We start from the raw sequence: 21566 nt of genomic DNA on the forward strand, positions 1-21566 counted from the left end.
ACGATTTTGGTAGTTTTGAATCTTGCCAAAGAAGTTTCACTTCTGACACGTTTTTTCTTTTCTTATAATGGATGTTGAATGTTGATCTTGAATAATATGTAATACTCAGTGGATCATCTCTTATGTATTTTAGAGTGTTCCTTCTACGTATCGATCATAAATATTAAATTGTTGTTTTCATACTGTATAATATCTTCGAGGTTATAATATCTTCCACTGAAGACAGAAAAGCTACGTTTTATTGAAGTATTGTGTTTTATTAAATAACTTTAAAATTAAAGAAAAATAAGCAAGGCTTTTATGCAATTTTTAGATTTACCTAATAGAAGATTGCTTTATACAAAACGATTTCCTTATCATATTGTGTCAACAATTTGATAGTATGTAATTTATCATCAAAATAATTTTCATCTTTTCCCCATTGTTTTTATTTCCTATAATTATTTGTTGAGGGTTTATTTGCAATGAAGTAGATAATGGACTAATTAATTATTAAATTGTTATCGTGATGGGCCTTAGACAAAGTAACAATTACAAAACGATAACGAAGTTAGAAATCGCAAAAATGTATGGGATTGACATTAGATAGACCACGTGATCTAACGCGGCGTATGTCAATCCCATACATTTTTGCGATTTCTAACTTCGTTATCGTTTTGTAATTGTTACTTTGTCTATGGCCCAAGGATAGTTAGATAGATTAATTATAAAATTCTAATACTACTAGTATTGTTAATTAAATAAATAAGAGATATTGTGAAATAGACGTGGGCGTGGGCGTGTGAATAGTTAAATATCAAATTATTTATTTTTGCAACTATTGTTTAACTTGATTATAAATATAAGAATACAATCACATAATCTCATCACAAGCAATATCATATAATATTTCCAAAGAAATAACATAATTCAAGCCCTCATAAGCTTTACAAAGTGAAAAAAATTATAATTAAAACGCATAATAAAAGTATGATAATTATAACTATAACAACCAATCCATACTAATATTATAAATGCGAAAGTAACTCTGTCTGTCTGTCTGTTACTCAATCACGCCTAAACTACTGAACTAATTTGTATGAAATTTGGTATGGAGATATTTTGATAACCGAGAAAGGACATAGCCTACCTTTTATTGCTAAATATGTACCACGGGCGAAGCCGGGGCGAACCACTAGTTGTAAATAAGCTAATCTTTAAAACAAAGCCGTACAATGATCTATCAGGAAACTAAAACCACATTTAAATTCAATAAAAAATAAATTGATGTAAATTAACATAATTGCATAACGAACGGAGTTCCATGAATGAATTAACGTTATTTTATAGATACCGGTATTTGCCGATACCATACCTATGAATCACATACAAATTATTATATAGGTTTATTTCCCCTGGAATTTCTCTCACGTGTGACCTTTTCCTTACAAAGATTCACGTGAGTTTCTAATTAACATTATGTTTTTATTTAATTTTTAATTTATGTTTAATGTGGGGGAAAACAATTTTAATGTATGCGGTACTTCTGTTTTACCAGATTTGTGACTAGGTTTTTAATATTATGACGTCTGCGTGTGCGCGTTTTGTTTAAACTCATAAACTGTTAAACCTAATGCTATAAAATATCATGCTAGTGTACCTAGTTCATGTTTTCAGAGCGAAAATGATAAATAAAGGGTTTTTGTATGAAAAGAAAAGACTAATCACATTGCATTTTCTAGTGTTTGATTTTACGCGAGTATTATACATTTAGAAATTAAATATTTATAACGGATCTTATACGCGATATATTCATTTTATTATTTTCCCGGCGCGGCGCGGGCGTTTCGCACACTTTGCAGCGAGCGTGGTCACGGGGAGACTATAATACGTCTTGATAGTTATTCAAAAAACAATAGGTGGAGGTAGTTTACAAATAGAAATTTTTAAAAGGATTAAATCGCGTTTAAAATCCGTTAAAAATCTCTAACTTCTAGACTAAACATTGGTAAAAATATTTAATGAATTAGCATGAGTTTATTATCACTCGCGTACTACGCAAGTGATGCTGTTAACTCCTCTGAAAGCTGTTTAAGCTAATTCTTATTCTTGTGGTTTTTTTTCAAGAAAGAAAGAAATTCATACAAAGCTTTTTAAATACTATATTCCCGAAATCTTAAATTTTATAATCAACTTATGTTTAGATAGAACAACACATTTTATTTGTATGGTTATCTCTATGCTTTTTATAAGATTTCGTTTCTATCATTTAATAATAAATGTAAATACATAATTATAAATTTTGAAAATAAATATGTTTTACTTTCCTTCATGCGTTATCATGAAAACGTTCAATATATTGATTCCTAGGTGAAATTCTTAGACTAGATTCCTAAACTAAACGTATTACAAAATTCCCTGCAGACATTACTATTTATTTACGAATGAAATAGATTGCATCATGTTCAGTTAGGTATGCTTATATGGTTTTAACGAAAATATTTTTTTCTTGTCAATGACAGAAAACTGTCAGCGTACAGATAATTAAATCATAAATTTGACATAAATATTTAGCACATATAAAAAATCGTCGTGGAATTCCACAGGTAATTAAAAATAGTACACCTTGAACATAGAGCCTTGCAAGTAAAATGTATTTGGATATCTTAGAAGAGTGGTCAAGGATTTTACTAAAAGTACAGTTGTTAGTCAACTAACCGGTCAGAGAATAATATGTATATTATATGTAATAGCTATGTTAATGTGCAGTGAGAGTGAAATAATTTGGGCCAGCGTTAGGTGCATTAATCAAAAGTTTTGATTGGAATTTTATTGCATTTGCGAATTGCATTAGTTTGGATACAATATATCTTTGAAATGCAAATTTGGATATTATGCATGAAGTTATTAAACTGGGATTTTATTAATAAACATAACGAAAATAAAAAATAAATAAAGCGTTTATTAAAATAAATAGAATTGAGAATTTTCCTATATTTCGTATTTAATTTCAGTTTTCGTATTTTCAAGGTACATATTTCGTTTATTTAACGTGTTTAAAATTATTAAAAAAACAATCCAAAAATAAGAAAACAAAACACCTCAAAATATAAAAACAAAACTTACATTTTTTAAAACTCGAAACGCCGGTACACAATCCAAAATCGAACATGCCAGTTATAATTAGAGACCACGAATTGTTATTAAAACTTTTTTTTCAAAATATTTTTTTTTCACAAATTTCGAACGCCGGCGTTCGATTTTCGCGCTCACCCGCGAACGCTACATATGGTCTGTGGACGGTAAATGACCATACAGCAGCCAGTATCACCTGCTTGACGCATCTCAGCCGTGATGATAAGTGAAAGGGATACGTCAAATGCATCACGCTAATTTAGACATTATGCCAATGCTATAGATGCGATAACAGTGGAGTTTATACGAATGTTGATGTATTCTTGAGCGGAGTGGTATACGCGACCTTGGATTGAGATAATGTTTTGGGGAGTTTGGTTAATTTGCTAATCTTAATTGTACTTTCTGCTGGTTAATTTTAATTAAATACTAGCTTACCGCCCGCGGCTTCGCCCGCTTTGTCTAAAACCTAATAGATTATGTACTAAAACCTTCCTCTTGAATCACTCTATCTATTAAAAAAAACCGCATCAAAATCCGTTGCGTAGTTTTAAAGATTTAAGCATACAAAGGGACATGGGGACAGAGAAAGTGACTTTGTTTTATACTATGTAGTGATTAACCATGGATTATCCTGATACTGAAAATTTTATTATTATGTAGTGCATTCAGGAAAATAAGGAATATGAATATTTAAAATGCCAGAGGTTAGATACTTACATTTCTTTTAATAATAACAAATATTAATTTTATTCATAGAATTGTGTTCTTATAGTGCAAGTTTTGTACAGATGTTTACCAATATAATTATCGAAATTTAATTTAATTGTTTGTTTTGATTAATATTTATCATAATGATATTAAGTATAGAATATATATGAATGTGAATGAATTACTAGTTACTTATATTATTATTTATTTTGGTTTAATTCATAATAAGTAATTATTTTTTAAGGGCTGATTTTTCAATCCTTGGTTAAAACTTATTCATCGAATAACGTATTAAACTACCATTTCAAAAATGTTATCTAATTGTCCTTATATATGACAGTTTACAGGTGACATTTTAAAATGTTCGTGTAATACTTTATTGGACGGATAAATTTTAACCAAGGATTGAAAAATCGGCTCTAAGATAAATAATTTTAAGAGAGTCTAGTAGGAGATAGTATGTACTATATTTATTTCTAGTTTAGTAAATAAACCAAACTAAAACAGAAGTTAGAATTTCTAGTAGGTACCTAGAGGTATTTTCTGGGTCCGACAGTATCAACGTATTTTCCCAACTACTGTATAGCGTATTCATAATAGACTAGGTACGTGAAGAAGGGAAATGTGATGGAATTCTGCTTTAAGCATGGAAAGTTTGCTACGCGTTATCCTTATAAGATAAAACATTTATGTCAATATAGATACTATTTATGTAGTATTCATATTTCATATACCTAGTCTTATTAAGTAGTACCTACTTACTAACTAGGTATATAAAAATAAATCCCTTTCCCTTCGTCATGATAACAAGCAATTGAAGCAATAATTATATGTTTGCTTATTCTTTGTTTTTATATATTCGATTTATTTTATGTTATTAATTTTTGAAATTTGAAGGTCATAATGAAAAAGAAGCTTTAACAATTTCGCGAATGAAAAGAAAGTTTAAGGACGAGAGAGAGAGAAGGTTTCAGGTAGCGTGTTTGTACATTACCAGATACTAAAAGTTACTAACTAACTAGGAATACTTACGCCAGTATCGTATATTTCACACTATCGCCCAACAGTTATTCCCTGTACAAAATTCCATCCCCATTTCACCAGTATAAAGTTTTGTTTTCGCCAGAAAAATACAACTTCTTATAGAGAAATTTATACACAGACATACTTATATACCTACTGATATGTCGTACTACAAATTTGTATGTAACTATGTATGGTCGATTATTATGTACCCCTGCGGGTTTAACCGCATATCTACGCATCGCAATTGGAATCAAATATAAGCTTATGACGATGAGATAATTGATATTTCAAACTTCATCCAATATTTTTATAAATAAGAAATATATTCATTATTTACCAATAGGTATGTATGCAAATAAATATAACCAGAAGCTATAAAACCGCACATTAACTTTAGAAAACCACGTCTGATTTAAGGGCATTAGTAGGTGAAAACGGCAAAATAGACTGTTATCTAGGTATGAGCTATAATTGAAAATATTGAAGTTTTTTTGCACTGAAATTTCTAATATGTATTACGTATGTGTGATGGGATGACTGTTTCCAAAACACGATTGGAAAAATTTTGCTCGATAAAAAAAAATCCTGAAGTTACCTCTAAAATATCATAATATAAATGCTCATTACAACCGTATTTTACGATAATAATTCGTATGAAATCACAAATACATAGGTTCTCGATTTCGTGACTGTTTTAGATTTAGAAAATACTAAATATTTTCATTCACTTTTTGATAAAAATGTGAATGGTGCTTACGATTTTTAGTTTCGAGCACGTTGATTCCATACTAAAGGCGGACCCCCTCACTCCTTACCTCAGGCCCGAATAGCTGAATTTTCGCTGACCACCTAACGCCCCTTAAATTTTAACATACCCATTATCCTCTTCATCATTTAATCGATAGGAATATTCCATCAAAGAAAATGTTCCATGCAAAAGAAGTTAACTGGCATTAAAATATTCATCATTAGAGTTTTTTCAAAACAAAATATAATACCTATGTTAAGGATGCTGGACACGTCGCGTTACTCAAATTTAGGTAGGTATCTAACGTCGCAACGTAGTTCGCGGCAACATCACGCTCACGTAAACATAGCGCATTCCAATAATTTATAGATCATCTTCATACTTGATATTATTTATAATTTTTTTATTTTATTGAAATTGATTCCAGAAGATTACTAGGACCTTTAAAAATTCATTTTGTTACTTTTATTAGTAGGTACGATCCTGATAAGTATGTTAGTAATATTCAACCAACTTAAAAAAGTGTGACTATTTTACAACAATAATTCATTAATTGAATAATAATAATCAATTAATGAATTGTATACATTAACGAAGCTTTTTAAGAAATGTATAAAATACTTTTACAATACATGTTACATATTATGTTACCGGCAATGTATTAAATCCGGCATTGTATACAATTCTTAGTAAATGTATGTTATTCCGAGAAACGGTCGGAATGAAATAAATTATATTCGTCACATTACCTAGGATAACCCTTAAATCTGAACTTTTCTTAAGTAGCAAACACATTTGCAAATGTGGGTGGTTTTTGGGGTAGCTATTAACCAATATGAGGTCAAAACTAAAATCCAAAATGGCGCCAATGAAAATATTACATCTTTTCGCCATGGGTGTCATTTTCAAGGTTTTTGAGATAGCTTAATAAATAATATTAACAGTTTCACCGCGTTATTTTAAAATGCATATGTATCTTGTCACGTTGCATTTTGATCAAACGAGTGAATGCTTATTCTAACCCCACTATTATTTTAGTGTAAACAGGCGTAGAGAATTATTTCGTTGTTCTTAATACGTTCGAAAAGATTCTATGCAATGTTCTTATACTGAACAACATTGAATACGAGTTTTCGTTGACATTAAGATCACTAAAGAATGCTCTTGCTCTAGCTCACTCTAGCTCTATGTTCGTTTGGTCTAAATGGACCGTCATCACATGTGTTATTGCTAAAATAAACACAACATAACTTACATAAAAGTAACAGAATATATTATATTTGACCGAGAAAAAGTAATGTAACATACCATTAGATAACTCATAGATAGGCTGACCTAGTCCGACCATGAATTCTAGTACGACTGGTGACGAATTTTGCATACTAATGTTCATTTACTACTTAGATATTATTATGTTCATGACTCGAAAAAAATATGTAACTATACTTTTTTATGATTCATAATTGTAATAGCGAAAAGGCCGCCGTATGGCTCTATGTTGTAGCTTTTCAGAAAAAGGTATTAAAAAGTGTTAATAATTTTATGAAACCCTCCAATAAATGGCGATAATTGCTCGATTAATGATTGTTTCCTAAACAAAATTATGTCACAAAAATCTACACAATTACAACAACGTTGCTAACACAAAAACTATTTTCTAATTATCATTTATAAGGAACAAAAAACGATTGCTTTATTCATACCGCAATAGTATGGTACCCGTAGTTATAATGTAGTGTAGTCACAATTAACGACAAAAACCTACATCAGGATTCTCCAAGGGAATACCCATGCTTCTTTCAACCCGGACATCGAGCTTACCGGTTCTCAGGTACATGTTAATGGTATCACAAAATTATATACATTAAGTGTCTATTATGTACCTAACTATATGTTAAATTTTATAGGCTCAAAATATAAAACTTGATACGCAATTGTAAAGTTAAGTGCTATATAATTTTTTATTACATTTTTAACGTAACATATTTAAACACGCTTGTAGTTTTATCTGTACGTTTGTAATTTGCATGTAACTGATTCTTTGGACTCGATTTTGACCCATTTTAAATAAATAGATTTAATTCAAACTCTGCACACCTATCAAAGATCAGTAGCAATATAAATATTTGAAAATTTCATTAGTTTAGCTTATTAGGCTTGTTTCAATCGTTTTTTAAACTATATTTATCATGTTTCATAGGCTTTTGAACTGATGAATACACACAATTCTGCATTTACAACTATATCAATAACAATGTGGACCAAATCTTTAAATTACATGTATCCAATTTCAATACAAAACATAAAGAGCAGGTAAACGCGTACCTACATACAACAAACTAATTCCTTGTGAATTTAACTGAACCCGCATAGGTCACATAGCAAGTTAAACACTAGATCGTTGAAGACAATCATTTGTTCCGGTCTAGACGTCGAGAAATTCCTATATTTTCTTGTGTGTAACAGGAAGCTAGCGTTATGGCTTGGTTATGGCGCATGGCTCGCTTATCTAGATTAATTTTTAGTTTACATACTCCTTAAAGTATAAAAATATGGATTAAAAATATTCTTCAAACTCAAATTGTAATCAAAATCAATGACTGTTCGCTAAAAGAATATTTCTTGGAATAATACCTAGGTGGCTAGTTTGCGAAAGTAAGTTTGCAAAGCTTTTCCGTTAATATACTATTATCAGAGACAATAATTGTCAAAATCCATTGATCGAAAGTTAAACAAATACAACAGTTACTATAGGAATAGAATATAAATTATTCTTCTTTGTTAATTATAGATTTATAAACGTAATTGCATTGTAAATCCTTAACATCATAAAATATGCTAACACACGTTTTACTCATAACAACTTTACAATTTTCAGCCGTAATCACACTTATGCCAGTCGTATATTTCTCTAGTTTTCTGAAATGTTTACTGCGTGAATACATATTTACTGCCAATAAATAAAATAGAATTATTGTGTATTATTTTTGATGTTAGTTGGTTTGTTATGGTTGGATTAATTGTTATTTATTGATGGTTAGTCTTAACTTTAATAAGTTTCTTGTCACGTTTGTACTAATATAACATCTTTTCATATTAAAATTGTAAACATGCATAACAAGATTTTGCATGCGACATCGTCCACTGTTAATTCAATGACAGAATAGAGATATATTATAAGGTAACACTTTGTACTTAATAAGTTCTTAATTTAGTTTTATTAGATTTTCAGTTTTAAAACAGTTTAGTATACCTAACATATTATAGAAACTAAGAAATATAAAACAAAACATTGCAGATTATAATTGAAATACAACAAATTTTTACTTTGTGCTTGCTGCTATCAGCAAATAAAATATTCTACTAACCATAAAATCTTAGTTCTTAAACTTCTATTATCATTTAAATTCTTTTTTTCAGCGATATAGCTCAGATTTTGAATAGGCACACGTGTTTCTAGCATAAAAATAAATAGCTGAAACTAATTGTAATTACGTTGAAATATTCCAACATCGTTTTCACATTGTTTCAGCTTTATCTTTATTACTTGTTATTTAAATCACTGTAAATATAATAAACAAGACGAATTATGTACTAAATACTAATTCCTAAGTACATAATGTAGGTTCATTTGGTTGTAATTTTCAACGATATTGCAATATGGCGGTTGTATTTTATGATTTATTTTTTACTAGCTTACCGCCCGCGGCTTCGCCCGCTTTGTCTAAAACCTAATAAATTATGTACTAAAACCTTCCTCTTGAATCACTCTATCTAAAAAACCGCATCAAAATCCGTTGCGCAGTTTTAAAGATTTAAGCATACAAAGGGACATAGGGACAGAGAAAGAGACTTTGTTTTATACTATGTAGTGATGATGAGTAACAGCGTATTGCTTTATTGTATGGTGTTTATGTTTTAATTTAATGTAAAATTTTCAACAATCGAAATAAATATACTTTAATGAATCAGCTAATGCTTCATTATAGTTAAATATGTAAGCAATATATTTCAAGAAAATAATAATATAGGTACGTAAACTTGAAATGTAAACACCCAAAAACCACCCACTAAAAAAAAACCAAAATTTCCAGAATTTAATTAAAAACTAGTTTTCTTTTTGTTTTAGTATAAGATAAACATGAGTAATATTTATGTAAACAATTCTTCAAACATTTTAAACGTCATTTACTCAGTATATCTATTCTTATATTTACTCTAATACAATTCGCAAACAGCCTTGTGATTTAATAGATAATATTTTGTCATATGATTGTTTTCTAGAATTATTTGCATTTAAATGCACCGCTTTATATTATTGTTTAGTTAGTTTAATAATTATTATTATTAGACCTTATATGGACTGGCCATCATCATTTTAAAATATACACCCAGGAAAGCTCAAAAGACTGATGTCAATCAAACTGATGCACAATGTCTCTCCATAACAAATACAACAATATCCTAAACATATTACTTAATTACTTATATAAAAAATATTTGTCTCGATCTACACAGTCATTTTGTACAATTCATAGAAGTACATAGTGGAATGTAAATAGCCAAGCTGAACTTTAAATTTGTGTTATGATCGAAAGTACTCCATTATTTAAAGGGCAAACATATTGCAGTACAGATAGTATCATTTGGATATAATTAGAGGCAATACTCTAGTCTGAGGCTATTGCGAAATGCTAAAACGTTCGCAACTGTAACTTTATGTAAATACTAGCTTTCCGCCCGAGCTTCGCCCGAGTTTTGAAAGAAAAACCCGCATAGTTCCCGTTCCCGTGGGATTTCCGGGATGAAACCTATCCTTTGTGTTAATCCAAGTTACCCTTTATATGTGTGCAAAATTTCATTGTAATCGGTTCAGTAGTATTTGCGTGAAAGACTAACAAACACACATACATCCTCACAAACTTTCGCATTTATAATAGATTTTAGTAGGACTAGCTGTCCCGGCAAACGTTGTTCTGTCACTCTTATCACTTAGGGGTATGAAAAATAGGTGTTGTCCTATTTTCAGACCTACCCACACAAAACTTCATGAGAATCGGTCCAGCCGTTTCGGAGGAGTTTAATTTCAAACACCGGGACAGGAGTATTTTATATAAGATAGTTTTAAATCTTTTTTGTTTTGTGAGGATGAAATTTTATTAATTATCTACTAGTTATGCCACATGGTTTTACCCTCATACGAAACCATGTTCAAATGCAGGCACAATGCAGGTACGCTTATAGCTTATGCTTTAATCTAGTACCTACATAAGCTACATCACTGCCAAGTATCATCGAAATCCGTTTAGGGGTTTTCCAGTGAACGTGTAAGAAACATGCATACAAGGATAGGATATTGGTGCAATCTATATATAAGATGTTATTATTGGTATATCCAACCGTTATATTATTTCGTAATAGTTTGTAATAATCAATGTAAATAATGTATAATATAAACAAATGTTAATGATAACGGGATTTTCAGATCAATGTATATAATTTGAGGAAATGTGAATGCATTTTCCTCATTAATAAATAATTATACACATATTTATTTTACATTCAAACATGTCGATTGTCGGTTACATACAAACATACAGTTGAAGCTCAAGGTATTTCATTCTAGCCAAACCAATAAGTACGAAGTTTCCAAAAATATTCAACATAGGCTACTAAAACATCTTAATGTCATACAGCCATATGGTTATGGCATATGCCTACAACAGTAATACAATACATAACTGCATTTTTACTCTCAAAAAACGAATGTGTTAAAAAATAAAAAAATAAAAATAATCTTGAAAAAAGTAAAAACAAACATAAATTTTATGTATATGAAACTGATATTATAAAGTTGCTTTACCAAGTTAAGCCGTGTGTAAGTTGGCGCCAAAAGTTGCGAAATGTTGAGTACATTTACATTCACAAGCGGAGCGGGTTATCTTTAAAATTGCTCTTTTTATTCTATACACTAGTATGCGTATCGTTACTAATAATAATATCAATGGGGGCGTAGGGATGTGACGACCCCATCGCCCACGGTTGGAATATCTGTTGTCTACGTGACAATAGATATTCCACCCGTGCAATCAGTCAACCCGCAGGACACCTTGTGGCGGGGTGTCGGGGAGTAGCGACCCCGCGGGAACCGAGTGCTCCCGGGGGAGGCCCCTGTCTTCATCTCCGGCTTGCCTTCACCGGCCGGTCGGAGTGAAGCCTGACGAGGACAGGACCCCCACCTCTGGCTTGCCTTAACCGGCCGGCCAGAGTGGAGTCGCGAGAGCTTTTAGCTCGAAGGGTGGATGCGAATCGTAAGTGGCGAGTGGGCACGTGATGCTGGACCCTCAGGGAGCGCGTGATCGGAGTTTAAAGTCCAGGGACGCCTCTCCACCCTTAGCTGCTCACAATATGTTGCCCCCTTGTCGCACTATTGCAGCGACTTATTTCGGGGGCCCATACAGTGAGAGGGCGAGTCACCACCTGCCAACATATTTTTACTTTCTTTTAGTAGAAAGGCAGGTGCCATAGTTTCCCATAGTCCCCAGTACCAGTCCATTTAGCATCCCAATCCATAGCCCAATTATTAAATTTCCATACCCTGCAATAGTCCTACATCGGCCGCGGACTGCCTAGGGCTGTATCTCTATAGTGCAATCATGGGCAGGCTGCGGCTGGTGTCCCACAACACATTAAAAGTCTCAAAGGGCCTCTGCGTGTTGGATCCGTATCCCCACGTAAGCCTTCCAAAGATCCGGGTACCGTCCTTCTGGTGGTACCCGAGTATTATGGAAATGGATATCAATGGGATAATAATAATATGTCTTGTAATATCAATGGAAATTATTTAAAAATGAAATTCTCCGAAGCTCGCTTGACCAAACACTTAACTAGATAGCTATTTATTAAGTCCGAAACGAAAAAAATATATCCGATATACCTACTTAAATCAAATTTTCACAAATAGCAAATCGATGTCTTGTTTGCGAATTTGCGATGTCCTGCACATAATCTATATGTCACGAAATTTAATACCTACAGGAATTTCAGTTTATCGTTGAATATAGGCAAGAAATCGCGTCGCCTATTAACAAAACCTTATCCTTTTGAGGATATGTGAGTGTAAATCTTAACCAGTATTTTAATTACTTACTCATTTGGCTACCGTCGTTTATTATTACATATTAAAGGCGACAGCTTTTACTCAATCTGTAATAAAACTGCTAGAGAGATAATAAATTAATAATTTATTTTGGATACACCATAGCGGATATTCTGTAGTTATAATATAATTCTTTCTGAAAAATTTCGTAACATTTTCTTTAAATTTAATATTGGAAGCTTTACCCCAACAAACAAAAATCTGATGTTTTGTGATATATAAAAATCGCAATATTGTATTTACACAATTAGTTATACCTTTCAATTTTCATAGAGATTTGTTTGTGACGAACCTTTTTGGAAGCAACGTTCTTTGTGGTAGGTTCCTATTTGTGAAGTACGATGTTGCACCACGTTTGGGCATAATTTTGAAATTCTATTAGTAAAGGATTTCCTTTACTACAAGATGATTTGGCTTTGACATTTAAAATATTTTCATTGGTAACTAGAACTCGCATAATTAAATAAAACCTAGTTATAATTATTAAATTAATCTATTTATATGTAAAATAAACTGTTAATAAAATAAATTGCTTATATTTCAAATCATTTAATTCAAACGTGCTTATTAAATTGAATTTAAAAGCAATAGCAATTTTATCAAATTAACGACACCTGTTATTTTTGAAAAATGAATTATTTTTAATGGTTTATCAGTGTTTTTCCATAGCAAACTTCCTGCTTGTAAACGACCACAAAATTATGGTTTACTAAACCAACCAGATTTTTTACTCTATCGGATCTATACATATATTTTAATAAATCTGTAGAAGGGTCAATTCTGTACATTGAAAAAATAAATAGGAGGGGGTGTTATTGGATCGATACCAAACCCAAATACGTGATTAAAAATTTTTTGTCTGTCTGTCTGTCTGTATGTGAAGACATCACGTGAAAACTAACGGTTCGATTTCGATGAAACTTGGTATAATTATACCTTATTATCCTGGGCGTAAAATAGGACTTTTTATCCTGAAAAAATACGTAGAAAAAAATTAATCTTAATTTTTCAGTTTTATCCATAGACGTTGTTCTGTAGAACCGCGAACACACGTTGCGTATTATTATAGGCCTAGCCCTGTGGCCTAGCCGTATTTGGGTCCAATAGATATTTATAAGATGTCATTGTCGGAGTTACTCAAAATGGAGAAATAAACCATCCACGCGAAGACAGAAAACCGCGCGGACGGAGTCGCGGGCGGAAGCTCAGATTCACACCAGTAATAAAGTTAGTTATTTTAATATTTATAATGCTTTAATTTCCATGAATTGTAAATTATTATAACTTAAGCTAGACAATCACTACTGTCCTAGCAAATGGTATGCTATTACATAATATCGTTCTGAATTCTTATTTCAAGTTGTGTGTTGCATGAAACTTATTTTTGTAAATTACCCAGATAATAACGTGATCATCATCATCATCAGCCCATATACGTTCCCACTGCTGGGACACGGGCCTCCTATGCGGGTACAGGCCATAATCCACCACGCTGGCCAAGTGCGTGTTGGCGGATGACACATGTCGTCGAACTTTTTAATCTTAGACATGTCGGTTTCCTCACGATGTTTTCCTTCACCGTTCGAGCAGTGGTGATGTTACAACATGCGCAGATAAATTGAAAAATCAATTTATTTCCTGCGCGCTCGCCTGGTCTCGAACCCCGGACTTATCGATTCGAAGTCCGAGGTAAATAACGTGATAGTCAACCCATAATAATTATCGAATAAACAATTATAATAGGAAAATAATCAATGCCCTCTAGGAGTGATTCAAATGAGGAAATATGAAAATATTTTAACAGCAATTATGTGACGCAGGTAGACGTCAGAATAACATAATAATAATTAATCAATGATCAGATGAATCAAATAGGGTTATTTTATTTACTTTATTTACCCATGGGGAAGTACTAATCTTAGGAAATACCTGTGAGATGTGCAGCTTCTTCAACTACCTGATTCAAAATCCCATCATTACTTTACTGTTTATCCTTACTAATATTACTCACACTCACTATTACTGTGTTTGTTCTTCTTTCACGTAACTACGGATCGATGTTATGGTATGGTTTTTCTATCTGGAGATATTTAGTGCCTAGGCTAGATAGTGATATATTATATTCTAATTATGCCGCGGTGAAATACCCCATCCCGATGGGAATTTCCTCACGGGCAAAAAAGCAGGTAAAATAATTTGACATTTACCTACCCACACTTGAATAGTGCTGGATTGAACCTATGGACTATAATCACGCAAAAAATTTCCCTATGTCAATTGAAGACTAGTTACTAGTCCTACTAATATTATAAATACGAAAGCTTGTTAGGATGTGTATGTGTGTGTTTGTTACTCTTTCACGCAAAACCTACTGAACCGATTACAATGAAATTAAGCACACATATAGAGGATAACTTGGATTAACACATAGGATAGGTATTATACCGGAAATCCCACAGGAACGGGAACTATGCGGGTTTTTCAATGAAAACGTGGGCGTCGAGTCGCGGGCGGAAATGTAGTTATACGATACTAGCTTTCCGCCCGCGGCTTCGACCTCCTAGATAAAAAGTAGCCTATGTCTTATTTTCTTTTTTATTACATTGTAATCGGTTCAGTAATATTTGCGTGAAAGAGTAACAAACATCCATCCATCGTCACAAACTTTCGCATTTATAATATCAGTAGGATATAATCTGTGTTGAAGACAGAACAAATATAAAGGACCATGATGATAATCCACCTTATCTTAAAATCTCTACAATAGGATGCACATAGGAAGTAGCAATCAGCAATGAAATGATTAAGTATATTGTAGTAGAAATCGTATACATTAAATTGCTTCGGCCTTTCGCCCTTTTGCTGTGTCAATAGGTCAAAATGATAGACTTCCTCATAAATAAATCTTTACACGTATTATAAGGCCGCAATTTTTGTTGTACGTAAGTAGATAATTTAATTTGATAAGTCCTACTACATACAATAATGTGAAAATTTTTGACAATGGACGTATGTTCTAAACATACACGAAAAAAGTACTGAACAGATTTGGATGAAATACAGTGTTATAGGTTATACATCAGGATAACGCAATACGTACGGACCCGCAAAAAATTCTTGATTATTCCCGCAGGTTCGTTCTCAGATGAAACCGTGTGATACAGCTAGTTTTATATTAATTTTTGTATTATATTCAAACAACTCATTATAAGAGTGGTAGGTAGCTATTATAAAAATGCAGGTATTTTGCGTTTCTTTTAACAAATAGTACTGTACCAAAAGATCAAAGGGTAATTAGAAATAAGTAATTAACATTCTTTAAACATCGATAAACAATGTTTTTAAAACAAAATATAGGTGGGTCGTAAAGTCGTTGCTACAGAAAATTCTTCCGCCCACATAACGCAATTATATATTTGTTATTTACTTAACTTTGTAAAATTTGCAATAATTCTCAATTCACCACACCGTTCATAATTGATAAACATTTATAGGTATATTTATTACCCCACTTACCATATAAGGTATTCAATTAATCCTTTATAACTCTTGGCTTTTATTATTTAATTCATACTTTAAAATTGTAATTTGGCTTAATTATATAATTGCATGGCTTCAGTATAAAATATAACGTTATTAAATACCGCTTTGGAGATTGTGACTGCTTATGTTATGTCTATAATAAACATCTTTTAAAACATCAATAAAACAGAAAAAAACTTGAGCGATGTCAAGAGACATCCGGATGGAACGAAGTGTTAAAATAGAGAGAAACAGACTGAGAACCACGCGGACGCCGCGGCCGCACGGCTTACAACTCTAGCAAAAAGTGTCGTGGCAACTTTTCGTAAGGGCTCCTAAGAATTTTTTCCGTCCCCTATCACAACGCGCGATAAGGAACTTCGTTCCAATTATTCAAATATGAAATCTAAAAGGTAAATCTTTACTTTTTTACTATAGGTACCTACCTACCTAAGGTCATCTTTATTTTCAACGTTTACTATTTTGGTACCTACAAGATTCTTGTCTTTACATTTTGGGGTAATTCTAGAGACTTAACACCTATATACTGAAACCACATAAATCTAAATAACATTTAGATTTATGACTGAAAAGAATTTACCTGCAACGGTGCTCTAAAATTGTCTGTAGAGGCTCATACTTATCTACTTACATATTTCTTAAACAATTGGGTAAAGATTTTGTCGATACCCGAAAGATATGTAATCTGTATAATATATAACCCGGAATCTTTAGACGGATTTTCCAAGTGCCCTCATACATTAATCATGCTTAGTATTGGTACAGATGATGTAATGTTGAAGGACATACGATTATATTGTCAATGAGGTGAATGTAGATATGTATAGCGGATGCTGGATAGGATGTAATGTTCTTTTATACAGAAATGTATACTAGCTGTCCCGGAACGTTGTTCTACGGCCTACGCAATACCTACCTATAAATGTGTCTCAATATTTTTGTAGATAAACTTCTTTAGGCGCGTTGAGAGTAAAATTTCAAGGTCACGTCATGGCTATACCGTCACGTAATGAAGTAAGGTGACGATTTTGGAATATATGAATCTTGTCAAAGAATTTTCACTTCGGACACGTATGTTCGGCACACACGCTTTTTTTCATTTCATTCGACAATCAACAAAATTGCTGGCGCTACACTTGATGTTAGGTGATCACCGTCGCCCATAAGCAATTGCCACCACGTCAGGGAAGTTTACCGGCCTTTGAGAGATGCATCTAGGCTTCTTCATTTTATTTTTGTCCTAAAATCCGAGTCCAAGTTATTAAAGTGGAACAGCTTTTTCCCTGTTTATAGTTAAAGTTTAATGTTATTTTAAGTTATTTAGTTGTGTTCCTTGTCCCTAATATGTTCCTATTCTTTCTAGAAATGTTTGTATCGACTCGACATCTATATTCGTATAGATAAAGGGATTCATATATGCTAGAAGACAAATAACTCAGCCCCCGGAATCACAGACACAATAGAAGATCTATTGTGTCGTGGACCGATCGGGCCGCTGGGGGCTCAATGGGTTAATATATAATAACATGTAAAATTATATTCCAATAAAGGTGAATGGATGCTATGACCCCACTTTATGACACTTAGATACACGTGTTACTTTATAAAAAGCCTTTACAATTAATAATAAAAGGTAAATAAAGTTCATTTAATGCTTAAATTTAATAATAAGTAATCACAAATACATAGATTTAGATACATATGCTTCTTGAGATAAAATTTAAGTAATCAGTGTCGGAAAATAATATGTATAAATTCGCATTCAATTCGCCAAAAGAACTAATAGGTTATAATGGTTATAAGAATAAAATTGTAAGGGAATTTTTCAATTCATTGTTTACATAATTAGAATAATGTTTTTTAAAGTAAAGCATAGGTAAATAATTACCTATATTTCGCTCGCTATTTGACTTCACTGATATAGAATTTTCTTATCCGGTAAAATGTGTTAATTACTTCAAACATTTAGCCGACATTAAACTTTACCAATAACCATTTTAAAAGCTAAAAATTTCCATTGTACCTTTGCGTTACAGATATTTTAATTATTTTTGAGAATTTGAAGTAAATAAAATTCGTACGACTTACTTTTTATTACACGTGAAGTATTTAATTTCTTATAAACAATTAATTCTAGGAATGATAAAGAATATTATTTTTGGCCTTACATATAAAAACGTAGTACCAAAGACACACATTATAAAATTGGCGTATGTTTTATATAATATTATATTTCATACAAAAAGCCAAGTACATAGGTATATTATAGTTAATTAATTGATAAATGAATTTAACCGGCAATTGTATAATTATTATAAGCATATTCCATTTAGAGCTGTGTTCTAACTACCTACTTCAAAACTGATTATAATAAATTGAAGTTTAAAAATTTCTATAAAATTTAAAGAACTCACTAGTCGCACGTCACATAGGTATCTTTCTTCACAGGAAAAACATTGCACTACGTAAAACCACGTAAAAACTCATTATTTTTAATAATTAAAAAAGGATTAAAATGATAATAGTACAAAATAATACAAACTTTATCGTATTCAATAATTGACAATCGAGACATTTAATAAAAGACGAATGTGGTGCAAAGGAGAAACAATAAATAATATAGTACCTAATACAACTAACTTCTAACACAAACAACAAAATTTAAACAAAAAGAGCGTGTGTGCCGAGCACATGTGTCAGAAGTGAAACTTCTTTGGCAAGATTCAAAGATATCAAATGACTTTGATATCTTGATATATGTGATATCATTGAACAGAAAATATGTGATATCATTGAACAGATAATACAGGTTATACCTAGCTCTAATTCAAGTCAATTATATAAATTGGCACGGATTATGATCGCAATTGTGGCCGTGTCGTGTAGGCGAGAGACTTTCGGTGGTGTAATATTGTGTAAACATTGTCAAATTCAAATTTCAAATTCAAATTCAAATTCAATTTCAAATTTCAAACTTAAATTCAAACTTATTTATTGTGATTCACAGGTTAATAAGATTGGTATTACCTACATTACCTATATTGCCTGATACATTTAAAACTTTTAAATACTCTATTTTGTGAATTCCCTCTTGTACCTATACAATATATGTGCCCTAGCACATACATGTGTTTCATTGATCGATTTTCATTATGGACAAATAGGTGACCAGCCTTCTTACCAGGCAATTTCTTATAAGTACGTTATACATTTTTGAGTTTTTAATATTAACAATGTTGAATGACGCAGGTTCGAATCCCGCCTAGATATCGATTTTTTTTGTATTCTTTAAAAATTTCTCATATATACAAACTACAAAGTATTTGCTGCGAAATTGATAAGGAAGAAATTGATTTATAATTATCGAGCCTATCTCCTATCTTATGTAACTTTTATCAGTAGGAAAGATTCTTTATAGGCTAAAACTAACCTTTCTATGTATATGTGTTATCGGTTTATAATGTACTGTAAAAGCGTTGAGTACCGATTAATATTAATTATTATCATTAGTTATAAGTTATATTGATAAAATATGATATGTAATAATAAAAAAGATTTACTTATACCTTTTATTGGAACTAGCAATTCGGCCCGACTTCATATGAGTGCAATTATTAATCTAGAAACTTACGTGATTTTTTTTATAAACTTGTTTGTAAATATATTATGTCTTTATTATTTCAAAAAACCCGCGTGGCTCCGCTCCTGATGGTCTTAGCGTGATGACATATAGCCCATAGCCTTCCTCGATGAATTGGCTATCTAACACGGAAATAATTTTTCAAATCGGACCAGAAGATCCTGAGATTAGCGCGTTCAAACAAACAAACAAACTCTTCAGCTTTATGATATTAGTATAGATGTATTTCGACTTTCTAGAACCATCCAAAGGCTTATCAGAAAGTGTAGAGTTCCTACTTAATTCTTTCAAATTATCAGCAATATCATGACGTTTAACTTATAACATAATGCTGAATTGATAATATAAAGTGTTTTCATTTACAAGTGTTTTATATTCGTTTTTATCGCGTTCATCAAATGTCTATATACGCTTCCGTGATCGGCTTATTAGTTATTTGTAACTTAGTTCTTTTAAAAACGCTGTTATTAGCTTTACCTGTATTGTATGTTTGTATGTAATCAATTGACAATTCCTTTAGTCACAATTTTTACTCACTTTAAACGTATCTACAGATTTAATTCAAACTTTCACTACTACACTACACTACACTTATCGGAAAATACAAAAATTTCAAGAATTCGTCATAACTAGGTATATGTATTTTATCATCGCTGGGAAGCAGAAAATGGCAATTTTCCGTAATTCCTCTATAATATGATATGTATCACAAAAGAAACCCAAACAAACATTTTTTTATCAAATATTGCATATCGAAAGGTAAAAAAGAAAAACCTAGTAACGGTTGTGGAAAATTGGACGTAAGGAAAAAAATTATAGACTTTTATAATATAACGTAGTACATATTTACGTTTTCTCTACATAAGCACCTTATAAGCACCATCCTCGTACTTCAAGGAATATAATAAAAATAAAAAAAGAATTATCGAAATCGGTCCACCCGTTCACGCGTGATGCCGTGACCAAGGAAACCGAGTTTCATTTTTCTATATATTATACATATAGATTTCGTTTAACTCTCTTGAAAATTACTAAAGATAGTACTTATAAAAACCTGAGAAATTCGATTTTTTGCGCGCCTCATAAGCGAAGCGTTGAGGTGGGTACTACAGACTGTCACTTCGCGCAAAACATCTGATTTTTCAAACTTAAAATGTCTTTATGTATCATACATTGCACTTGTAAGATAATAGGTACATACAGACACATATTCAGAAAAAACACTATTTTTAACATTCATGATATTTTTGATGTCATTTTTGTTATTTAAACTAGTTAAAAAACAGTTTAAAAAAGTTCTGTCTTGGACGTCCGTGTGTCTGTATGTGCGGAGGATTTTCTTGTTAACACGATAGCGACCTAAATACTTTACTAATAGAGTCTTTTTTTTTTCTCTTACGCTTGAGTATGCTCAGGAATAGAACCCTTTCATTTTTCAGGGTCTGATTCGATGTGGTTTAATTGTTATTAAATAAACAAAAAAAAATATCGACTGTTCTCCATAATTTTTGTATATCTATATATATTCTTTATTTACACCATATACCTACATAAATATCTACATACTTATATTATATACACCTTTATAAATAATCAATTTTATTGTAAAGGATGAGATTATGAGG

At 31.6% G+C, this 21566-nt stretch overlaps 1 protein-coding gene across 4 annotated transcripts in view; it reads right to left on the bottom strand.

Moving 5' to 3' along the window:
• Nucleotides 1-21566, bottom strand: part of LOC123703101 (laccase-4-like) — a 101445-nt gene that overhangs the window by 67085 nt on the left and 12794 nt on the right. For 2 of the 4 annotated variants that reach the window (XM_045650984.1, XM_045650983.1), the window contains exon 1: nucleotides 3106-3164. The exons of the other annotated variants lie outside the window; for them this stretch is intronic. The gene's annotated coding sequence lies outside the window, so the exon portion shown is untranslated. Of the gene's footprint in view, nucleotides 1-3105; nucleotides 3165-21566 lie in introns of those variants that run through there. 4 annotated transcript variants of the gene reach the window in all.

This window comes from Colias croceus, chromosome 25 (genome assembly GCF_905220415.1).
Source record: "Colias croceus chromosome 25, ilColCroc2.1".
In the NCBI taxonomy this organism is placed as follows: Eukaryota; Metazoa; Arthropoda; class Insecta; order Lepidoptera; family Pieridae; genus Colias; species Colias croceus.